Below are 24496 nucleotides of genomic sequence, written 5' to 3' on the forward strand. Positions count from 1 at the left end.
TTGGTAGAAGGGAGTGAATGAGAGAAGTCCCATTCCTTTAGGCTTCGGGGGCTGTGCAGAGCACCAAGGGGCTGGGGAGAGAGAGACTCACAGCTCACGTAGCTTGTCCCTTGGGCTTCCCCGGTGGCTTGGTGGTAACACATCCGCCTGCAATGCAGGAGACGTCCGCATGACCCCCAGATCAAAGGGAAGCTCCCCTGGAGGAGGGCATGGCAACCACTCCACTCTTCTAGCCTGGGAAATCCCTAGGATAGAGGGTCCTGGCGGGCTGCAGTCCCTGGGGTCACGGTCAGACCCCCCTGAGGTGACCAAGCGCAGCACACACCGTGTGGCTTACACGCTGGCTTCCCTGGTTGCCACAGTAACCACTTACCACTCCAGCTCTGCCAGGTCCCTGCAGGGGCATCTCCCCCCTGGGCCAAGTGCAGGGTCTACAAGCTTCCCTGCTGCCGCCTACCCAACGCTTATAAAAATATGCTTTCATATTTTTGTAAATAAAAAAGGAGCAATCTTAATTCATATCGAATTGATTTTTGATGTTGTATGCCAATTTCCTAAATGTTGTTACTTATTTTCTTTATTCATTAATTTTACGCTTTGTGTTTATATCATGTTTCTAAATTTACTTGAGTTTGTTTTCAGTGTTTACTCTTTTGTTCCACAGATGCATTTTAACCCTATAATAGTTTTAACTTTATTCCAATTCCTGAAGCTTTGAATTGTCCTTTGATATCAGAGAGGGTGAAACATCTTCTTCTTCTTCAGAAATTTCCTGGCTTTTATTATGTGTCTAAAGTTCTAGATAAGCTTTAATATCAACTGGTTCTGTCAAATGTATCAGTATCTACGTGCATGCGTGCATGCTAAGTCACTTCAGTTGTGTCCAACTCCTTGCAGCCCCGTGGACTGTGGCCCCCCAGGCTGCTCTGTCCATGGGGTTCTTCAGGCAAGAAGTCCCGGCATGGATTGCCATGCTCTCCTCCAGGGGACCTGCCTGATCCCGGGATTGAACCCTCGTCTCCGAACGTCTCTTGCATCAACAGGCAGGTTCTTTACTGCTAGTGCCTCCTGCGGAGCCCGTATCAGTATCTACTTCATAATAACTCAATGGATGAAGACGAAAAGGTTTGGTTATTGCTCATACTCTAGGGGTCAGCCAGCTGGTGTTTCTGACTTTAGCTGGGGAGGCTTATGCACCTGCAGTGAATCCTGGATATGGCCGCAGCTTGGGGGTCTCTCAGCTCTTTATCGGGGGTTGGCTGGCTAGAGGGAGCCCTTGGGCCCTCCACGACGACTGGGTTCTCCACGTAGTGCCACAGACCCCAACAGAGTAGCCTAGACTCTGCACAGGACAGGGGCCGACTCTAAGAGCCAGCGTCTCTCTCTCTTTTTAAAAGTTATTTTATCTATTTACTTAGTTTCGGCTTTGCTGGGTCTTTGCTGCTGCACAGGACTTTTCTGTGGTTGCGGGGGCGCGGGCCCCTCTCCGGTTGCGGGGGCCCCTCTCCGGTTGCGGGGGCGGGGGCCCCTCTCCGGTTGCGGGGGTGGGGGCGCCTCTCCGGTTGCGGGGGGACAGCTCTCACTGTGGAGGCTTTCGCCGCGGGGCGCAGGCTCTAGGGCGCGTAGACTCAGCGGCTGCTGCGGCACACGGGCTTAGTTGCTCCGCGACACGTGGGATCTTCCCGGACCGGGGATTGAACCCGTGTCTCCTGCCGTGGCAGCGGGCTCCTTACCCCTGAGCCATCAGAGAAGCCCAAGTCAAAGCCTCCTGAAGCTTGGTGTCAGCGTCCACGGTGCCACGCCTTCAGCCACGTTCTGTTGGACAAAGTCACAAAGTAGGACAATGTTGGAAGAGGGGACAGACGGATTCAGTCTCTGGGAGGCTGGAACTGCAGTCACATTGCTAAGGGTAGGCTAAAGGGAAGCCCTTGATCGGGGTCATTGATACAGTCGTGACACAACCAAGCAACATGAGCAGAAAGCCCACTCGGTTGGATTTGCACTAAAATAATGGATTTAATTCTATGAGAAGTGACATTTTCACATTTTTGAGCCTTCTCATCTAACAACATAGCAATTTCCCCCAATTTATCCATTTATTCTGTTATGTCTTTCTATTGTGCTCACTCACTCATGTTTGACTCTTTGCGGCCCCATGGACAACAGCCCACCAAGCTCCTTTGTCTATGGGATTTTCCAGGCAAGAATACTGGAGTAGGTTGCCATTTTCTACTCCAGGGGATCTTCCCAACCTAGGGATTGAGGCTCCATCTCTTGTGGCTCCTGCATTGGCAGGCAGATTCTTTACCATTGAGTCACCAGAGAAGCCTGACTTAGTCACATATCAAATGCTAAATGCCAGGTGTATTTAGCTGTTACCCTAATGGACAGTTCAGCATTGGTCAGTTACAGCTATTTATCTTTTATGTTTTTCTTCCATGGACATCAGACTAAAATCTTGTATTAGGTCATGATAATTTTTCAGTTGGTTCTCTCTCTCTCTCTCTTTTTTTTTAACATTGCAATATAACAATCTGTCAATTGTAACTTTTTTATTCTACTTAAATATTTAACAATTTATTTAATTTTTTAAATCTGCCATAGTGGTTATGATTATCAGAAAAATGTTAAATAATTACTGTTAGGGACAACTGTTTTGCTCCATATGGGATGTTAATGGAAATGACTTTAGTATTTCACATTCAGGATGATGTTCACTGCTAATTTCTGGAACATACCTTTCCTTACCAACATAAAGAAATCTACTTTTATTCCTAATTTTAAACTTGTTATTTTCATTGTCCTTAAAGTGTGTTATATTTTACCAAATGCTTTCTGGGCATATGTTATGATAATCATATGATTTTCTCTTTTAATATATAATAAGATAAATCATATTGATAGACATTCTAACCTTGGAAGGAATTCCAACTTTAGTTTTTTATACCAATAAAAAAGACTCACTTGGCTAATCTTTTATTTAAAAGCTTTTGCAATTGACTAAATGGAATTTTCTGTGATTTTATTTTGGTGTGTGTACATGTGCTATCTGATTCTGGCTTTGATATCAGTGTTATATCCATTGTGTACTCAAGAGTGTTTAAATATCACAGGAATTACCAGTTCCTGGCAGGTTCCAAAGAACATTAACATACAAACCATCATATTCTGATGTCATTGATGGCAGATGGAGCTTAGGCTACTTTTCAACTCTGATAATGTATTTACTTTTTTTTCTGTTTCTTTTGTGTTAGCTTGTGTGTGTGTGCGCTCAATTGCTAAGTCGTGTCTGATTCTGCAACCACATGGACTACAGCCCACCAGGCTCCTCTGTCCATGGAATTTTCCAGCAAGAACACTGGAGTGGGTTGCCATTTCCTCCTCCAGGGGATCTTGCCCATCCAGGGATTGAACCTCGTCTTCTGTGTCTCCTGCATTGCTGGAGGATTCTTTACCACTGAGCCGCCTGGGAAGCCCGTGTGTTAGTTTAATGTATGTTTTCCTGAGAAATAAAGCATGATATTTAGATTTTGAAGTTTAAAATTACATAGGATACTCTCTTGTAAATTTTATTACACAATATTTTAATCATTCCCTAGAACATAGAGAATATCTGATGGATATGCACTCACCCAACACCTATCAACATTTGACTATATTTATTTAATATTTTAAAAAAGCAGTAATGATACTCTTGAAGTTTTTGTGTGCCCATCTCTGATCTCATTTCCTTTCTCTCCAGAGAACTCACATTTGTCATTAACATTCCCATATCTGTTTTTCTATTTTTACTACGTATTTATGTCTCCATTATAGCCCATAGTTTATTTATATTTATTTTAAAGCTTCGCATCTAGGATGTCCTAATGTTCATAACATTCACACCTCTGGCAATTTTTCAGTATAATGGTTCTGAGATTCATCTGTACTGATATACAGAATTCCTGGTCATATTTAATTTTTTTTTATCAGATATAAATTAACTGTTCTTTCTCATAATTTAAAATTACCTCTAAGAACTTTCCCCCCTCATTTCTCAGTCCCAATGACATTTATTTGTTTTGTTTTCTATATCTTTTTTACCCAAAGGACTTGTAATATGTTTTCTATTCTACTGGTCATTTTAGAGATCCAGTTCCTGGTTTTATTTATCAGATCCATTAAAGGATTTGTCTTATACATCACTACTTTCTACTTTTGCTGTATTTATCTTTAATTTCTTTCTAGATTCTTTTGGCTGTGTGTATGTATGTATGTGTGTGTGTGTATGTTGGTATTTGCTTGCAAAGTGTTCATTTACTTTAGTTGTCCACATAGTCTAAACCATGCATTTACAAATATAGTTTTTCTCCTTTACCACTGTTGCTGCCATTCACAGATCCTGATACATACTTAGCATCAGTTATTTCTAAATAGTTTGAAATTTGAGGATGAGCTTCACTTTATCTCGAGTATAAATACACAGGCTATTTCAATCTGCCAGAATGGTTGATATTCTTGACTAGACTTTCGTTAATTTCTGTGGTCCTTACATTGTTGTCAGAGAATGTGTCTTGTATAATTAGTTCATATCTGAATGATAGTTTGGTTGGAAGTTAAATTCTAGATTCAAAATAATTTGATCTTGATAGACATTTTTCTTTCCTTTGACTTCTGGTATTCTTTAGATGCAAAATCTGATGGCAGTCTACTTCTTGGTTCCGTATAGATCACTTGTATTTTTCTTTATCTTCCATTAATGTGTGATGTATTCATTCTACCCTTGTGGCTAGAAGCATGTCTAATTTTCAGTGTTGTTGGCAAGATCTTGGTGAGCTATTTGGATATTAAAGCTTAAGATACTTTTTCAAGCCCAAAGAAATTTCCTTCTATTGTTTAAAAGATTTTATTATCCTCTTGTTTATTCGTCTTGAGCTTTTATTAAACGGGTCTTTATTTCTTGTGTCTCTTAACTTTGGTTCATGATTCTTGTTCCTGCTGCTGGCATTTCTAATAATTTTATAATTTACAGTCCCAACACCAGTGTGAAACAAAAATAACTTCTTAATATTTCATTATAACTGAACTCAATATTTTTTCCACTGAGGGCCAAAAAAAAAAAAAGGAATTCTTTCCAATCTAAGGCAACTAAGTCACTCTCAGTTGTAAACATGGCCCATTCAGGATTTAAACAACTCAAGTCAGTTCAAAATTCTCTCTCCCTTTTACTCCCTTCGTCCCCCTGGAGGGATCCAAGCCCCCAGGACGTTTCTGTGTCGTCCGGGCACTGCAGGTAGGACCTTTAGCATGATGCGCTATGGAGTGAGGACGTTTAGTACAAGGCGCTCCTCTGTTCTTACCGGCTCTGTGCGGACCGAGCTGGCGCTTCTGGTTTCTGTTGTCATGCGCTCATAACCGCTGCTGCTCGTAGCCAAGTCTTGGCGTCTCTGTTAAGAAATGCATACTCAGTGCACCAGGCCCGAGCACTTGTCTCATGCATCCAACCTGGGCTGGTGATCTGTTTCACCCGAGATAATATACATGTTTCGATGCTATTCTCTCGAAACATCCCACCCTCGCCTTCTCCCACAGAGTCCAAAAGTCTGTTCTGTATTTCTGTGTCTCTTTTTCTGTTTTGCATATAGGGTTATTGTTACCATCTTTCTAAATTCCATATATATGTGTTAGTATACTGTATTGGTCTTTATCTTTCTGGCTTACTTCACTCTGTATCATGGGAAGACCCAGAGAGATCGGGTGGAGAGGGAGGTGGGAGGGGGGATCAGGATGGGGAACACATGTAAATCCATGGCTGATTCATGTCAATGTATGACAAAAACCACTACAATATTGTAAAGTAATTAGCCTCCAACTAATAAAAATAAATGGAAAAAAAAAAGAAATGCATACTCTGGATTCTCTTTGTGTAGTTCTGAGGGGCCTTCAGTTTTCTAACGTTTGTTTCATATTTTTTTTCCCGTAGCTTATCAGTGTTTTCTCCTGAGGTGTCAGGACTCTGTGAAGTCACTCTTGGCCCTTCTGCCTTCATCATCCATTGCTGGCATATTGTTTTGCTGCCATGTTGGATGCAGAAAAACCCTAGAAGTCTTGACATGACCCTAGGAAGTGAGGCACAGGTATCTTCTCTTTCAGATTCCTCTACAAAATGAGGGGGGTCTTTTAGCACCTATACTGACCTTCTTTGGGACTCAACTTTGGGGTTGGAGGTTAATGGGGTACTGGGGCCCTTCTTAAGATCCAGACAGCATCTATAATCCAATCAGGTATATTCAGTTTGTCCTCCCTTGCCTACTGATCATATCTTTTGTTTTTTTTTTTGCTGGTGTCAGTCTATTGATAGTAATGCTATCCCTAGAAATGCCTAGGGGCCCAGTGACCTTCCCACTGACATCTGCTCTTTGCAAACTAACGTTGTAACCAGACTAACTCCTGTGGTTCTTATTATTATGGGAAGATACCCTCTAGCAATAACCATTAGGGAACTTTGAAGACAGAAAGAGTTTATTACTTACAAGCCCAAGAGTGTATCAGGCACGCCAGGGGGCATACAAGGAAGCCTCTGGTAGAGACACACGGAGAGAGTTGACCACAGGCCTGGGAATCTGCTTTGATTGAGGTTGAGGGTCGGGGTCTAGGGTTTCCCTGGATTGCTCTTTATTAGTGAATTAAAAACATAAGAGTGGGAATTTAAAGCAAGGGAAGAGGGAAAAAAAGAAAGACAGAAAAAAGTACCCAAATGGCCACATAAACCAGTGTCTCGAAAACAAAGGAACCTATGGGGTAGGGAGCAGAGCAGACATTCGAGATGGCCTTCCTAGATGTGTTGAAGCAGATGCATCTTTGAGGTGGATGCTTCAGCAACCAAAGCTTCAAGTCAGACACTTGTGTTACAAAAAGAAAAGGCAACTGTCAGGGCTACATTGCAATCTCTTCTTCCTTTTAGGTAAGAAAATGACTCTCTATTCATAGTGTGAATTTTAGCTTCTTGATATAAACCCTTTGCTTCCTGTCTTCCAGGTCTTCATAGTAAAAGATCCATGTTGGGGCATTCCAAGGAAAATTCTTTGTTTTTAACACAGCCTTTCTTGCAATTAAAAGCTTGACGTCAACACTATTTTTCTTTAAGGCATTAGACAAATATATTTAGACATTTAATTGGTTTCTTTAGTTCAGGATGTATCAGGCCCACTCCTGAAGGGAAATATTTTGAATATTTTGACAAATAATCAGTGCTTTCTGAATCATGGGGATAAAACAGAGCTATAAGGAACACAAGTTATTGAATGGTGGTGCTGGCCTGAAACACAGGCTGCCAGCTATTTCTCCAGCAAAGGTGGATTTATTTGGGACTAGCAGAGAGTTGCAACTCAGGGGCTCCAACCACGGTGAGCGCGTGCGAATTCCCACACGACAAGGAGGATATTTTTATAGAGGGGAAGAGGGAGTTGGGAGGGTTACAGTAAGCAAAGAGTCCATGACTTTTCATTGGCTGAGTCCTTGCCAGGAAGGAAAGTGAAAGTTGCTCAGTCCTGTCCGACTCTTTGCAACCCCATGGACTATACAGTGCACGGAATTCTCCAGGCCAGAATACTGGAGTGGGTAGCCGTTCCCTTCTCGAGGGGATCTTCCCAATTCAGGGATCGAACCCAAGTCTCCCACACTGCAGGTGCTTCTTTCCCAGCTGAGCCACCAGGGAAGCCCCTGAGTGCTGGAGTGGGTGGCCTATCTCTTCTCCAGCAGATCTTCCCGACCCAGGAATTGAGCTGGGGTCTCCGGCATTGCAGGCCGATTCTTTACCCGTTGAGCCGCCAGGGAAAAGAGCAGCTTTAGTTCTTCCTGCTGGGCTCTGCTGTTGTTGCCGGATGTGAGAGCTCCCCCTGCTTGGCTCCCAGCTTTATTTAATTGAAGTTTCTGCTCATTATTATTATTAGTTTTTGCCATTCCCCCTTTTGATCAAGGCCTTTCTCTGAAAACATTACTCATCAAGAATCAGGTTTTCTAGTTTCACAGGCTTTTCCCTCCCAGTTCCATGAAAGATCTTTTCTGGGTGTAGTGTCTCATGTTGGAGGGAAAATGCACAGATGGGAAATCTATTCAAGTCAACAGGGAGGGGTTCAGTTTAGTTCAGTCACTCAGTCCTGTCTGACTCTTTGCAACCCCATGGACTGCAGCACGCCAGGCCTCCCTGTCCATCACCAACTCCTGGAGTTTGCTCAACTCATGTTCACTGAGTGGGTGATGCCATCCAACCATCTCATCCTCTGTGAGGGGTAGGAAGGAGAACTCTAAGGTACTTTTTATCTGTTAAGTTTACATGTTATCAAGATCATAGACATGAGAAATCATCTGAAGTGTTATTTCATCCTCAAAGCTTTGGGAAGGAACTTCCTACAGGCCTGGTCTGGATATCATGGGAAAGCGGTCTCATCAGATGGCTGCTTCTATTCCAGAAAATCTTTACTTTTAGGTCACTAGATGATATGCAGGTACAGTCAGTATCTGGTACTTTCTTGAGGGATGTCACACGAATCTATGAACCTATTCCTTGGCATTTGGTGACACAAGAATTGGTTAGCACCATCTAATGCTACTGATCTTTCCAATCAGGTTGAAGAGAACTCACCTGCAATTGTCTTTTCCAGTAGACAAAATCTCTAGGTTGCAAGGTGTGATGCTTAAGGTCCTTTTCTCCCAAGGTCACCCTGTAAAAAATTGCCCGAGCAAAACATGATGATCTTTAATAGAAGCAATTAGGGCTTTGCAATGTTAGAGTATCTCTCCTTTTATCAGTTGTAGGTCAAACGAATTAGGAGCACAGTACATTGGGCATCCTGTGATTATCTCAAAGGTGAGAGTTTATGAGTTTCTAAAGAGGTAGATACAAGATTTAGGACTAACCCAATGCTTTTGGCCAAGGAATCTCGAGGGCCTCTACAAATTTTGCCGACTGAGTCTTAATAATGCCATTGGTGTGTTCGGCTAAACCAGAGAATTGAGAGTGGTGAAATGAAGTGTTGAAAACTGGCCAAACAGCATGGACTGGCTTAGGCACCTGGCCACTACAGTGGGTTCCTTAATCACTATGAAGTTCAAGGGGAGTTCACCAGGGAGAGATGATCTTTTCCAAAAGATCTTTCGCCATCGAGGAGGTATAGTAGCTTGTCTGCAATGGAAGGCTTCTGTCCAGTGTGGAAACATACAGGCTATGTCTAAAACATATTTATATCTATTATTCAGAGCACATTGCATGAAATCCATTTGCCAGACCCTGAAAGGTCTGTTAGGCAGGTAAAAAGTCCAGAAGGCTTTTGGTCAGGCTTTTGGGCAGTATGGTCAGGCTTCCTGGGTTGTACTTCGGACAAGTGGGACAAGTAAGGAAGGCACTTTGGGGGCTTATTAATACTTCCCCACCAATACTGACTCATGAAGACTATCATTTGTCAGTAGACCACTTGTTTAATGTATGTGCAGCATTGAGGACTGGGGATTTTATAGAGTGTCCGGTAGGACTTTGTTGCTATTTGATCTAAGCAACAGCTTTCTCTTTTCATCAAACCAACAATTGTTGAATTTCCAGTTTTGCTTTTCCCTTTTTGAGGCCAGTTTTTCTAGATTATCATTCAGGAGACTATCTCTTTGCACCATGATGGAGGTTTGGCTACTGTAGCTCTCTTTAAGGGAAATAGCAGAAGGTACGGGAATAGCAGCAAGGTGATTTCCCCACATTTCCAGCGAAAGTTGAGTTTAGGATGCCCCAGAATCTTAATAGAAGTATTAAGTAAAGTAATACTTTTACTTATGCAGATAAAAGTATTGCATTAAATAATTCTTCAACATACGGGCCAATTTTAATTTTATTTCCCCTGGAAGTAAGGAAGCCATATTGCTTCTAAAACATTCCAGAATCATGAGCTACTCTAAAAATATATTTACTGTCAATATAAATATTGGCAGTTTTGTCCTTGGCTAATGTACAGGTCTGTGTAAGAGCACATAATTTAGTCCGTTGGACCGACGTAGCCATAGATAAAGATGCTGCTCAACAACCTCAAAAAGAGTTCTAATAGCACCTCCAGCACAGTCCTTGCTATTGTCCCCCTTTCAGCAAGAACCATTTGTGAGTCAGGAGAAGTCAGGGTCCAGATTACCCGGTGGAATCTCCTGTAGTTCATCATCAGGAGTCAGGGGGTGGTCCACCAGCGCTGAGCAATCCTAGGTGGTCTGCCAGTGCTGGAGAGGAGAAGAGTAGCCAGGTTAAGGGTATTAAAATGCCAAAGAATTATGGGAGGTGCAGTTAATGGAAGGACTTCATAGGTGGTGAGATGATTGGCTGGAAAATGTTGACATGATGAAAATTCAGGAGAGATTCTCCTGCATGAGGAGCAGAAACAATTACGGGAGAGCCCTCAGTGGTTTTCCCAGTGGCCCTCACTGGGAGGGCCGTGGCCTCAGGGGCCCCGGGCAAGCCTCATGCCTTTGTGCCCCTCGGTCCTGTCGCTGACTATTCTACACTATGGATCAGTGGTGTCTCCGTTTTTCCGGATGAGCACCCCAAGGGCGCTTCCTTCCTTTTCATAAGAAAAAAGAAAGGGAAAGGGCAATCTGATCATCGGGATGCTCAAGGGCAGGTGGGTTCATCAATGGCTATCATTCAGTTCTTCCCATAACATTGAGTCAAGGATGTTTTTATTGAATAAACACATGGAGGAGACGTTTGGTCATGAAAGAGAAATTGGAGTCCAGCTTTGGCAATAACAGATCAGCTGAGAAAAGCTCATAGTTAGTGCTTAGTTTTGGGTTTTGGGAAACTTGGGTTACCATGAAGTCTATTTGGGTCTAGATGTAGTCCTTATTCTGGTATCAGATGCTCTAAACACTGAACTTGGATTGGGCAAACTGCAATTTTTCATTTCTTCCCCCTCCCCCCCAGTTTACTTAATGTTTTAAAAAACTTTTTTGATTAAAAAATCTTTATTAAGGGATAACTTACATACTGTACATTCATTCACTGTAAATGTACACTTTGATAATTTCTAGTAAATTTGCAAAATTGTATAACCATCACCACACACCAGTTTGAGAACATTTCCATCCTTCCAAAATGTTTCCTCATGTCCATTTGCAGCCAATCTCTACTCCCACCCTTAACCTCAGACAACCACGATCTGCTTTCTGTCACTACAAATTTACCTTTTCAGATATTTTATCTTTAAAAATTTTAATTGCCACCACATTTTGTTTATCCATTCACAGTTGTTGGACACAATAGGGACAGACTAGGAATAATCCAAGTGTCTAACAACTGTGAATGGATAAATAAAAATGTGGTTGCAATTAAAATTTTAGAAGATAAAGTATCTGGAAAAGGCAATTTTTCTTCGGTGACCTTCTGTCCCTTTAAAATGAAGGGCATAAAAAAAAATAAAATTAAATGAAGGGCATGCTGTCTTCCTGTGAGGAGGTCATCAAGGTCTGTGTGCAGGTTGGAAAAGAATTTCCAAACATGAGGCAGAATGAAGAAAGGAAGAAGTTTATTAGAGGGGGAAAAGCTGTTAGGACTGCAGGCAGGTTCAAGGGAGAGCCGAGCCCTTTCGCAGGCTGAATTGATGTGCTCAGTGGTATCCGACTCTTTTGCGACCCCATGGACAGTAGTCCACCAGGTTCCTCTGTCTGTGGGATTTTCTAGGCAGGAATACTGGAGTGGGCTCCCATTTCCTTCTCCAGGGGATCCTCCTGACCCAGGGATCAAACCCAGGTCTCCTGTGTCTCTGGCATGGCAGGTGGATTCTTTACTGGCTAAGCGAATGGGGAAGCCCAGGTTAGTAGCTAATTTTTACAACCTGGAGATGGAGAAAATTCCTACTGGAAGGGTGGCATAGGTGATGGTTAGGACGCTACAGGGTGGATAATAGGGTGGGTATTTACCTAATATGGGGCCAGGGAATGGTCAGATTTAGATCCAGAGGCTCACAGCAACAGTGGCTATGGGGCTCGGTTCAGTTCCAGATATTTTTTTCCTGTGACCTTGGTATAGAGCTCCACATCTGTGACTTTGGTATAGGGCTCTACAGAGGCCTGGTGAGGAGAGCAGAGAAGCAATTCATCCACATACTGCAACAAAGTAGAACCTCTAGGGAACTTTATATTATCCAGATCAGCCTTCAGGATTAGAACAAATAAGGACTCTCAGTACAATCCTGAGGCATGACTGTCCAGGTGAACTGTTTCTCTCCTTAAGTGAATGGAAAAAGGTATTTTCTAGCTTCATGAACTGGAATACTAAAGAAGGCATTGCAGAAATCACTTATAGTAAAAAAAATTATTTTCAGTGGGAATGAATGCTAATAATGCATGCAGATAAGGAAAGCAGGGTGTCCAGGGATAGTAGTGTTGTTTATTGCTTGAAGGTCCCGGACAAACCTCCAAACTCTGTCCTTAGGCTTTCTCACCTAAAATGGGGATGTCACAGAAACTAGAACAAGGGCTGATGAGGCCCTGACACTTGGAATCTTCTGTTACAGGATTTACGCCTTGAAGGGCCTCTTTACTTGTTGCCGCTCTTGTTCAGTTGCTAAGACAGGTCCGACTCTGTGACCCCTTGGACTGCAGCACACCAGGCTCCTCTGTTCTCCGCTATCTCCTAGACTTTGCTCAAATTCACGTCCATTGAGTTGGTGATGCTATCTAACCATCTCATCCTCTTTAAATGATTAAGTCTGGAAATACTGAGGGGTCTATTTGAATTTTGATGGGAGATGTCCTGTGAATTTTGCCATCAGCAGTTGGAGGTTTTGCCCCTAAGAAAAGTGGTCACTGACTTAAGAATAAATGCTCAGTGTTTAGAGCAGAGGAAGTGCTAATATTGTCAGAAACAGAACAAATAAAAATGTCAAAGCATCATTTACTTCATCTGGTTGGTTACTTTGATGATAACTGTCAGAGTCTAGAATCATTTTTCCCCTTTGGGAGAAAGAAATTCTGGCATGATACTTCTCTGAAAAGTCTTGGCCTAATAAGTGGATAGAGGTAGTGGAACTAAGGGGAGAATGGTAGGTATCTCTCTAAGGGCTTAAACAAAAAGGGAAAAATTCAGAGACAGGAACCTCCTGAGGTTCATTAGAGATCTCCACTATTTGAGGCGGGGGCTGCTTTACAATAGCAGGCTTGAGCACTGAGAGTGTGATTCTGGTGTCAACTAGGACTGGAAGAGATTCATCCCCAATCTGGAGAAGTGTTCTCCAAGGCAAATGTGAAGAGTGCCTGTAGTTCTTGGAATTTTGTCATTGAAAACTGGGAGACCATTGGAAAGGCTGGCTGCTTAGAGGGTTGAAGGTGCCAAAGCCCTTAAATTTGTGACATTCCACTCCCCCTCCCCCGCCTCCCTGGCCGTGTCCTGATTCGGCAATAGCAGAAACTAGAGGTGTTTTGGTTCCATTTAGGAGCCTTCATATACTGGAGTCGAAGATTAAGAATTTTAACAATCTTCTTTTGAGATGACTCATCTAGAGTGCAAGCGGACTCATTTGCCGGATTAACTAAATCTGGAGTGGACATAATTTCTTGGTCCATCCTGGTCCTTTTTAGTGGAAGAGAAAGATCTTGGTTCAGCCCATTTATAAACATGGAGTTAAAAGCTGCTCCGGTGGAATTAACATCTGAAGGAAGATCAGAATTTTTAAGTCAATTGTAATAACCATGAATAAGTTCATTAGAGCTTTCGTGCGTGCAAGCCTGAATTTTGTTGCAATCAACAGCATTTGGAAAATCCCAGAAACTGCTTGATAAAGTCCCCTAGCCATTGCCTACGCCTGTTCGTATAAAAGAGCTTCTCTAGCGGCTCAGATGATAAACAATCTGCCTGCAGTGCGGGAGACCCGGGTTCCATCTCTGGGTATAAAAAGCTAGTAGACTGGTCTCCCAGCTGCAATTCTAGAAACTTTTCAGGGCTTTTCCTATTAGCAGGTTTCATCCAGTGTTGAGCCTGGCCCTCCCGACAAGCATATGACTAGCTGATATGAATCAGAGAAAGGAGGTCGATGAGTTTGAATGACTGTATTCAATTCCAGGAGAGGGGAGGCTTCCTTCCTCCTGCCGGCCTCCGCTCTCATCACAGGGCACGAGAGCGCCCCCTGCTGGTCTCCCAGCTCTAACTGAGGTTTCTCTTCACTCGGTGTTTTTACGGGAATTGATGGTGGTGGTGAAAATCCAGTGCTTAAAATCCCCAAGCATTACTCGGCTGAAATTAGGCCCTCATCTTTGGAAATACTAGTTATATTGTCAGACGTGTTTGTGATTATTTTGTGGCCACTGTTGGCCCTCGCTTTATGCCCTATCAGGACTCCCAAGAGGTCTGGCAGAAGTTGGTGACAGCACATTTGAGAGGGTTTGACATATACAATTCTGTCTATGCATTTCACCTTCTTTGTCTCCCTCCATGGCCCTTATAAACTGGTTTTATTTTCTGTGACTTCCCATTGTTATTGGCACAGTCCTGAGAGATAGCGTCCCCTAGCAGCTGCTGCTATATATATGATTTCTCTCTGCGTAATTTCTGTTACATATATGAATTGCTCTCTGTATGATTCTGACCAGACTAACTGTGATCCTGGTCACTCACCTGTTCATCAGCAAGTCCATCTCCACGTCTGCATATCAGGTCGCCGGGCAAAGGCCTGCTCTACCCTCGCCTCCCGTGTAACTACAGTAGGGCTGGTTTCTGTGACTTGAGCTTTAATCTCCGTATGCAATGATATAGGCAAGTCCCTAGAAGGGGAAAGGGCTGTGACCATATTCTACACAACCACGAGCCCCAGGCTGCATTTTCTGATTCTACAGCCTGAGGAACAAGGAAGTGAAGGAGGCCCTGAGGAAAGCTCTTCATAAAGCCAAGATGTACTAATTATCTTCACAGTTCTGCAAAGTGCTCATCAAAACCCGCCTCTGTTGCACCAGCCGTCTGGGCTCCGGTTATCATTTGCCAGCGGTTGCCCCACACGAGACGTGGAATCAGCCCCGCAGAGGTCGGGTATCTTCCGGTAAGGAGTTCCCCATGAAGCCTGCCTCCAGGGAAAGCAGTGCAAGACGGAGGCAGAATACCAACAATGAAATCCCATATTTTAATGGGGGGAGGAATGCCAATAAAGATTTGAAATTAAATTGAGTAATGGCAGCAACAGGGAAGCTTGACATCAGCAGTAACATTAATATTGAGCTACAGAAGAGTAAAACGGAATAGGGGGATGAGGAGATGACAATTGCACGTGGATTTATGAGAACTACTAACCAAAGATGGCTTTATCATCTATGAGGGTATTTCCTTATGTGATTAGGAATGTTGCATTTTGTCTGAGCAACTTGTAATTTTATTTTTAAGTGAGAAGTTACATGTAAAGTGCTTGGCCTGATGCCTGGTCCTTCGTGGCCCCTCAGGGATGTGGGCTGTTCCGTGGCATCAGTTATTATTGGTGGATTCTACATTCTTTAAAAAAAAACCTCGAATAGCCAAAGCAATCTTGAAAAGAAGAATGGAACTGGAGGAATCAACCTGCCTGACTTCAGACTCTACTACAAAGCCACAGTCATCAAGACAGTATGGTACTGGCACAAAGACAGAAATATAGATCAATGGAACAGAATAGAAAGCCCAGAGATAAATCCACGAACCTATGGACACCTTATCTTTGACAAAGGAGGCAAGGATATACAATGGAAAAAACACAACCTCTTTAACAAGTGGTGCTGGGGAAACTGGTCAACCACTTGTAAAAGAATGAAACTAGAACACTTTCTAACACCATACACAAAAATAAACTCAAAATGGATTAAAGATCTAATTGTAAGACCAGAAACTATAAAACTCCTAGAGGAGAACATAGGCAAAACACTCTCCGACATAAATCACAGCAAGATCCTCTATGACCCACCTCCCAGAATATTGGAAATAAAAGCAAAACTAAACAAATGGGACCTAATGAAACTTAAAAGCTTTTGCACTACAAAGGAAACTATAAGCAAGGTGAAAAGACAGCCCTCAGATTGGGAGAAAATAATAGCAAATGAAGAAACAGACAAAGGATTAATCTCAAAAATATACAAGCAACTCCTGAAGCTCAATTCCAGAAAAATAAATGACCCAATCAAAAAATGGGCCAAAGAACTAAACAGACATTTCTCCAAAGAAGACATACAGATGGCTAACAAACACATGAAAAGATGCTCAACATCACTCATTATTAGAGAAATGCAAATCAAAACCACAATGAGGTACCATTACACGCCAGTCAGGATGGCTGCTATCCAAAAGTCTACAAGCAATAAATGCTGGAGAGGGTGTGGAGAAAAGGGAACCCTCTTACACTGTTGGTGGGAATGCAAACTAGTACAGCCGCTATGGAAAACAGTGTGGAGATTTCTTAAAAAGCTGGAAATAGAACTGCCATATGACCCAGCAACCCCACTTCTGGGCATACACACCAAGGAAACCAGATCTGAAAGAGACACGTGCGCCCCAATGTTCATCGCAGCACTGTTTACAATAGCCAGGACATGGAAGCAACCTAGATGCCCATCAGCAGATGAATGGATAAGGAAGCTGTGGTACATATACACCATGGAATATTACTCAGCTGTTAAAAAGAATTCATTTGAATCAGTTCTAATGAGATGGATGAAACTGGAGCCCATTATACAGAGTGAAGTAAGCCAGAAAGATAAAGAACATTACAGCATACTAACACATATATATGGAATTTAGAAAGATGGTAATGATAACCCTATATGCAAAACAGAAAAAGAGACACAGAAGTACGGAACAGACTTTTGAACTCTGTGGGAGAATGTGAGGGTGGGATGTTTCGAAAGAACAGCATGTATATTATCTATAGTGAAACAGATCACCAGCCCAGGTGGGATGCATGAGACAAGTGCTCGGGCCTGGTGCACTGGGAAGACCCAGAGGAATCGGGTGGAGAGGGAGGTGGGAGGGGGGGATCGGGATTGGGGAATACGTGTAACTCTATGGCTGATTCGTATCAATGTATGACAAAACCCACTGAAATGTTGTGAAGTAATTAGCCTCCAACTAATAAAAAAATTAAAAAAAAAAAAGTGTTAGTGGCTCAGTCATGTCTGACTCTTTGCCACAGCATGGACTGTAGCCTACCAGGCTCCTCTGTACATGGGATTCTCCAGACGAGAATACTGGAGGGAATTGTCATTTCCTCCTCCAGGGGATCTTGCCGCCCCAGGGAGGGAACCCAGGTCTCCTGAATTGGCGGATGGATTCTTTACCACTGCACCACCTGGGAAGCCCACGAGTGTGAGAATAAATTCTTATTCCTGTGTGTCACTGAATTTGTGCGTAGCTTAGTAAACATTCTATTGTCATATACTTTTGAGAATTGCTGCACAAAACATGCTTCATTTTGGAGATTTATAAAGCATATTATCACACTAAAGTGTCCGAGAAATTATTTAGTAATGACAGTTTACGTCATTTAACCCAGTTTCCAGGGCATCTTTGAGCACTAAATCATTTTTTGGTATGTTAAAAGTAAAAAAAAAAAAAAAATTAAATGCTAGCTGGAATTTGACCTAATTTTTTTCTATTTAGGAGAGATATTTCCCTTTGTTGAGGAAAACATCTTAAAGGGCATCTGGATTATGGAATTTAAGAACCTGTAATGTATGGTCTAAGTGGAAAGTATTTGGGTATTAAAGATTTAGATTATCATGCATAACAATATGCCAAGAATTTTGAGTGTTCTCTTGGTGGATTGGATTGGATGGGGATTTGGAAGATGCGGGAACTGGGAGAAGACAGATATAAATAAAAGATGATCTCAGTAGAGAAAGATATGGGTCATACAGTAGCAGGCAGGTTTCAGGTGGGGGTGGGGAGGAGCTGGTGACTAATTTCTTGCGATGGGCATGACTGATGGATTTGTAGCACAATGACAACAATTATTTAATTCTAATTTTCTCCCTTTTCTGTGTAGTACTATGAACCTAGGTTTCTTGCAATAAATTTTATTAAAAATCCGTTACCCAAACAAGCACACCATGTTGATTTTGTTTAAGAGAGTGCAGGATGAAGAAAACAGGCCATGCTGTACCCTGGTGTGATGTGGGTGCGAAGCAACGGGAAGTGGGCGAGAGTGTAAATAACACTTGAGCGGAAGCAGGAAAGCAGAGCCTCACGAATGCAACCGTGAGCCCTTGCTCGTCCTTGGAAATTCTGGGGGGAGCTCTGGACCTTACGCTGCACAAAGGATGCACAAAGGGTCAGGGGCGTGGCAGAGATTTTAGCCCAAGCAGTTGTTGGCACAAAGACCTGTGTGCTTCTCTACATTTTCTAGATTATGTAAGCAGGAACACTGAAGCCATGTGACCGGATTCTGGCCACTGGGATGTGGGTGGGAGGGAGGCAGACCAGACCTGGTCCTTAATGACATCCTCGGTGATCTTTCCCTGACTTCCTCCGCACTAGCAATTTTGATGTCCGCCTGTTCTAAATGGCTTAGCTGCAGGGCAGATGAGAACGACTCAACCTACACTGGATTTTCCATGGGTAAATATAAATTTATTCTGTTAAATCACTGTGATTTTAAGGCAATTTGTTAATACAGCATGACCCAGAGGACTCACCTCTTCACCCAGCGAGCTTTGGCATGGATGTGTCTTGTGTGTGGTCCTAAAAATATGTTGTCTTGGGCAGAAGGGACTGTGGCTTAGGCAGAATCCGTTAGCAGCTAGTGAGCCCAGGGCAGACTCGATTTCTGGCCCACTCCCTGGGCAGCTCTAAGACGGTGGGCTTCTCTTTGCCATGTTTCCTCATCAGCGACAGTGGGCAGTTTTCTCACTCTTTCAGTCCCACAGGGATCTTGTGATGATGAAGGGAGCGCTTTGAAATTGTTAGAGCTGCTCTGTGAGCATTAGATCTGATCGACTTCCCTACGCTTTCTTTTCCTAAGTGGAGGGCAGGGAAGAAAGATGATGGACTATCCTTAGGGGAGTAAACGGCCCTTGTTAAGCCTGTGCCCTGGAAGCCGTTGGTCTCACCCCCTTTTCAAGCACACATCCTAGCACCAGTGCTAATTTGAACTCTATTCGAGACTGAGAAAGAAGAAAGTGAGTAATACCGGTTCTCGTTATTTAAAATTTTGATATTTTATTCATTATAGATTTTTGCATTGGAATTTATTTTTTAGCTATATTTTATGATTGTCGATCTTGTTTGCTAAAGGTTTGGGTGCCCCCTTAACTTTGGCATCCGAGGTGAGTGCCTCACTCCTCACACTAGTCCCGGACTCGCCTAATACCATCCTGTACTACTGCCACGGGGCCGCTCCCTGTCCCGGGAGAAGTCCCTGGGCTTTCTGGACCCTGTGAAGTTGCTCATATTGTCCCCCTTCCTGAAGAGTCTTGCCCATCATTCTCACACCAACACTTGCATCCAAACTGCCTGCCGAAGTCCACCTCCACTGGGAAGCCATCTGTGACCTACCCCAACTGTGAGCAACCTTGCCTTACACTGACTCCCCTTGGCACCTTATTTATGCCTCTCTTAGGAGCTTAGTACTTGTTACCCGTAGGCTGAATAGTTATGTAACCTACCAGGTTGCCTAGTCCTTGTAGACAGCCGTTGTGTTTTCTCGTTGAGAGGGATTTGTTTCATTATGTATCGCCTGCTCTTCATTTAGGGTGCTTAGCACAGTGATGAATCCACGATAGAGGTGGTATCATTTTCTCTTGGTTCTCATAATTGTCCAAGAGAACAATTATTCTGTAATTATTCTGTTCTTCCCGTCTTCCTTACTTCCTTTTCTGAACTGAAACATCTTGAAATGCAGTGACTAAATCAAAACGCCTCTGAATTTGGAGCTAAAGAAACACTGCAGTGTTAAAGATGCGGAGTTGGCAAAGGCCATGCCAACAAGAAGGATGTGCCAGTTTCTCCTCTGGGCAACACGCTAGGCTTTTGTTTTCCCTGTGATTTCATTTGTTTTTAAAGGAAAAAAAGGGAGCAAGGGTCAGGGGAAGACAGGGAAACCCCTGGCTTCCAGACAGGGCCAACTTAGAAGACATGATATATCTTGGTGAGGTCACTGTGTTGAGTCCCCATGGTGTCCTTCTGAATAATGTGATCAAAGCCTTGTGTTTACAAAACACCTTATTCCTTCTAGGATGTGGCCACACCGATGAGGGCACAGTTTCTGACATTGTTTTGACTAGAGAAGCTAAAGCCAGAGACATCTCACTTCTCCAGGGACCGTGTAGAACTGAGATTCGGGCTTTTCAGACTCAACTGAGTGGGTGTGTTGAAGGGCTTTGCGAGCTGGGACTGGGACCAGGAGCCTTGCCATGAATCTACGTGAGAAATAACTGCCTTTCCTTAGAGACCACAGCAGCTGTTGACTGGGGACTCAGACTTCCAGAGGCTATCGGTGTCTTAACCAAGAGAGATTGATTTGCACTGGAGGTGGGAACCCAACAAAGAGGCTTTTCTCCAATCTTTCCTCTCCAAGCCTGGAACTGAACAAAAACTGGAATGAGGCATATATAATGAACCAGGGTTAGCCAATCATGGAAACAGAAAGATTCAGGGAAGAGAGAGAAGAAAGTGCTTGATGACCAGAACTGGCAAGGAACTGGAGGGTGATACATGCAGGGACCACCCTTCAGGCAGCTATGACATTACTGTCCCCAAGTTGATTCACTCTGTGTGTGTGTGTGTAGAGTGTAGGAGGAGAGGGAAGGACACTGAGGCCTGGAGAGAGAAAGTAATTTGCTAATTTGCTCAGGGTCATCACTAAGCAGATTTGGGAGGATAAGATCCACCCAGACCCTCTGCACCCCAGCACAGTGGTCTCTCCCCAGACCCTTAAGATTCTCATGCAGTGGAAGATAAATGACTTTTTAGAGACAAAGGAAAAATAGTGAAAAAGAGAGATGAGGACTGCAAGGAAAAGGTGAAGTGGAATTCAGGTGAGAAAACTGTTCTGGTCCCCTTGGTTCATGCTCAGATCAGAGCACCAGATCTGATTTCTTGGATTCATCATTCTCTCCAATACGTCAGTGCAACGCTGGCCTTGCTGCCAAAGTCTAATGCTTTAAAGATGATCAAATACCTTCTCTACTCCCCTGCACTGCAATTCTGCCAAAGGAATTTCTGTCCATTAGCACAAGAGTCTCCATCAGCCTTCAGATACAGAGAGACTGTAGAGCTGGTTTTCATACTTGTCTGCGTAAAGGCAGACATTTCCTGGGTCCTCTTGGGCTGCTGGAATCGACTTGTGATGCGTGTAAAATCCTGCTTTAAGAAAAATAGTGCTTCTGTGTGCAGTTTTGTTTCTAATGGCAGTTCCATTTTAGCTGTGCAATCTTGGAGGCAAGATGGAGTTACTTAAACTCTGTCTCAGCTGCCTCATCTGTGAAGTGGGGATAATAAAAGTTCCTGCCTCATAAACTGAATGTGGGGAATAAGTGACTCAATATATAAATCACTTAGAATAGTGTCTATATATGTGCACTCTGTTATTAAAGAAAATATCTGTCCCTTTAAAACCTATCTTTGTGCCCTACAGCAGCTTCCTGCTCGATAGCTATTTTACACATCGTAGTGTACACATGCCGATGCTCCTCTCCCAATTCCTGCCACCTCCTCTGATATGACCCAGAGGAGAGGGAGGGGGAGGTAGGCTCAAAAGGGAGGGGATTTATGGATACATGTAGCTTATTTATGTTATTGTACAGCAGAAAGTAACACAACATTGTAAAGCAATTATATTCCAATTAAAAATTAAAAAATAGCAAAAAAAATCTATCTTTGGTAAGCTAAGAGGATCTAATTAAGACAACAGCTTTCTGGCAGGTAAGCACACTGTTATGTTGAGCTTGGGAGGCTAAGTCCAAGGATGGCTTATGATCTCTGCAAATATTTGTCAATTTTAGTGGGTTCTTAAGACTTTAGCTTTTATTTTTAAATATTTTCATAAAAATAATCACTTGAAGATCTGCACAACGTCTTTCTCCCTGCAGTGTGCTTTATATCTCACTGATAACTTTGCATGTGGAGGTTTACTGTGTGCTGAGCTCCGGGGCACATACGCTGACCAGGGAAGACAGTCTCAAGGAGACTTCCTGCGGGAAGTAGGCTCTGAGCTGGGGTCTGAAGGTGGTGTGAGAGTTGGGCAGGACCCTGAGGATGGGGAAGTTAAGATGTTGCAGCAGAAGTGATGGCCTGTGGAAAGCGCAGAGGTGTGAGTGAAGGTGGGGGATTAGAGAAGCCGCAGGTAAAGCAGGTGGCTGGAGAAAAAGGTGAGGGTGGGCCGTGGCTGCGGGTGCGAGGAGTGAGACGTGAGAAAGAGGCACTCGGGAGTAAGTAGGGGACCTCATGGAGGGCTTTCCCCGACACACGCAGGAGTCTAACAACATCCTGTCCCTGACGGGGCGCCAAGCCTGGAGTTCTTAAATCAATTATTGGCTGCACTGAGTCTTTGTTGCCACGCGCGGGCTTCCTCTCACTGTGGCGAGCCGGGCAGTGCTCTCCAGGCGTCGGGTCTCTCACCGCGGTGGTTCCTCTTGTGCCAGAGTGCGGGCTCAGTAATTGTGGTTCATGGGCTCCGTTGCTCCGTGGCAGGCGGAATCTTCCCAGACCAGGGACTGAACTCATGTCTCCTGCATCGGCCAGTGGATTCTTAACCACTGAACCACCAGCGAAGTTCCACGTCTGGATTTTTTAACAGGGGAATGAAGTGGGATCATATTAAAGTCTTAGAAGTGTCACTCTGGCTACACTGAGGAAGAATTGGCAAGAAGCAGGCCTGAGGGCAGGGGCAGCTGTTAGTTACAAGGCTCTTGTTTTGATCCTGGCAAGAAATGAAGAGGGTTTGAAATCAGAGAGGAGCTATGGTCATAGAGGAAAAAAAAGGGAAGGAGTCCTGAGATAGATATTTCGGTGGGAGGCAGGGCCCCAGCATCAACCCCTGTTGGAGAGAGAGGGAACTTCTGGTTGAGCGGTTGTCTGGCATGCAGGGGTTCACACAGCTAGCAGGGAATAAAGGTGGCGGAACAAGCGCTGCTTTTCTGAAAAGGTTCACCGGTACTGGTTTTCTTGACATACCAAGATGACGCCATGTCACAGAACCCCCTCGGATGTAGGAGTTCAGACCAGTCCTCTCCGAAGCCCCCACGTAGCACCTGGATTTTGCCCACAGCACATGCTCTGCACGGTAAACCAGGAAGGGGCTGAAATCCCATGCGAGGCTGCATGACTTGCTTCTCACCCTCGCCTTCTCGGGTACCCCTGGCTTCACGGCAGGGAAGAAGCTCACCTTTGTGACGGAGGTCCTCCTCGCCGCCCTCACTGCCCGTCCTGAAGGGGCCCTGCCTCTCTTCCGCCTGCTCCTCTTCGGCCATCTGGTCGCCCTGACGGGGACCGTGGGCCTCATCACCCTGGCCCGCGTGGCTCCTCGGCTCCAGAGCCCCATGTACTCCCCGCTGAGTCACCGCTCGCTCCCGGCCGGCTGCTGCTCGTCGGTCACCGTGCGGCAGACGACGGCCGCCCTGCTGGAGCGCGGGGCCGCGCCCTCCCGCGCGCCGCCGCCCGGCTCTTCCGCTTCACCTTCCCGGGCTCCGTGGACCTCCCCTTGCCGGGCCTCACCTCACGGCCTGGCCGTGCGCCGCCCGCTCGGCGTCTCCGCCATGACGCGGAAGGCCCGGGCGCGGCCGTGAGGGAGGCCCGCGTGGCGGCCGCCCGCAGCGCCTTGCTGAGGACCGGCTCGGCCTTCACGCTCTCCCTTTGTGGACCCAGTGAGATCGCCTTGGTTTTCTGGGAGCTCCCACCTCTCTTAGAGAGGACGTGTGGGGACAGCTCTGCCCAGGCGGCGGTAGTCATTGTGTTTGCCGTTTTCGTCCTCCCTGCCTGCCTGGCGGGGACTCTGGTGTCCCGCCTGCTTACCGTCATGGCCGTTTTGAGGATTCCCTCCGTGGGAGGCTGCGCCAAGACCTTCTCCTCCTGAGCCTCCCACCTCACGTTGGTGTCGCTCTTCTTTGGGACCCTCACCTTCACGTGTCTGAGAGATCACTCCGGCCGGTCCTTGGAGGAGGGCCGGGTGGTGGCTGCGTGTTACACAACGGTGATCCCCATGTTGAACCCTCTTATCTACAGCCTGAGGAACGAGGACGTGCTGGAGGCCCTGAGGAAAATTCTCAACAGAGTCAGGGTGTCCTAACCATCCAACTTGGAAATTCCTGAGAATCGTTTTCTGCGCAGTGCCAGCATTCTGGGAACTCATTTATTTATAGCATGCTCGATATTTAAATGAGTATGTCATGGTATAAGGCATAAAAAAGAACCAGAACTTTTAGTTCCAGGAAAAGAAAAGAAGGAAAGGAAGAGGCACATAGGAAGAGATTGGAGTGACAGCTCTAACTCCCAGGACAGTGACAAAAAAAAATCTGAAATTAAAGCCCGTGTAATCTGTTCGTTTATCCA

At 44.5% G+C, this 24496-nt stretch overlaps 1 pseudogene; it reads left to right on the top strand.

Annotated features, from left to right (window-relative positions):
* Window positions 1-22235: 22235 nt before the first annotated feature.
* LOC122703315 lies at window positions 22236-24233 on the top strand (annotated as a pseudogene).
* The last annotated feature ends 263 nt before the right edge of the window (window positions 24234-24496 follow it).

Source organism: Cervus elaphus, chromosome 1, assembly GCF_910594005.1.
Source record: "Cervus elaphus chromosome 1, mCerEla1.1, whole genome shotgun sequence".
Taxonomy (NCBI): domain Eukaryota; kingdom Metazoa; phylum Chordata; class Mammalia; order Artiodactyla; family Cervidae; genus Cervus; species Cervus elaphus.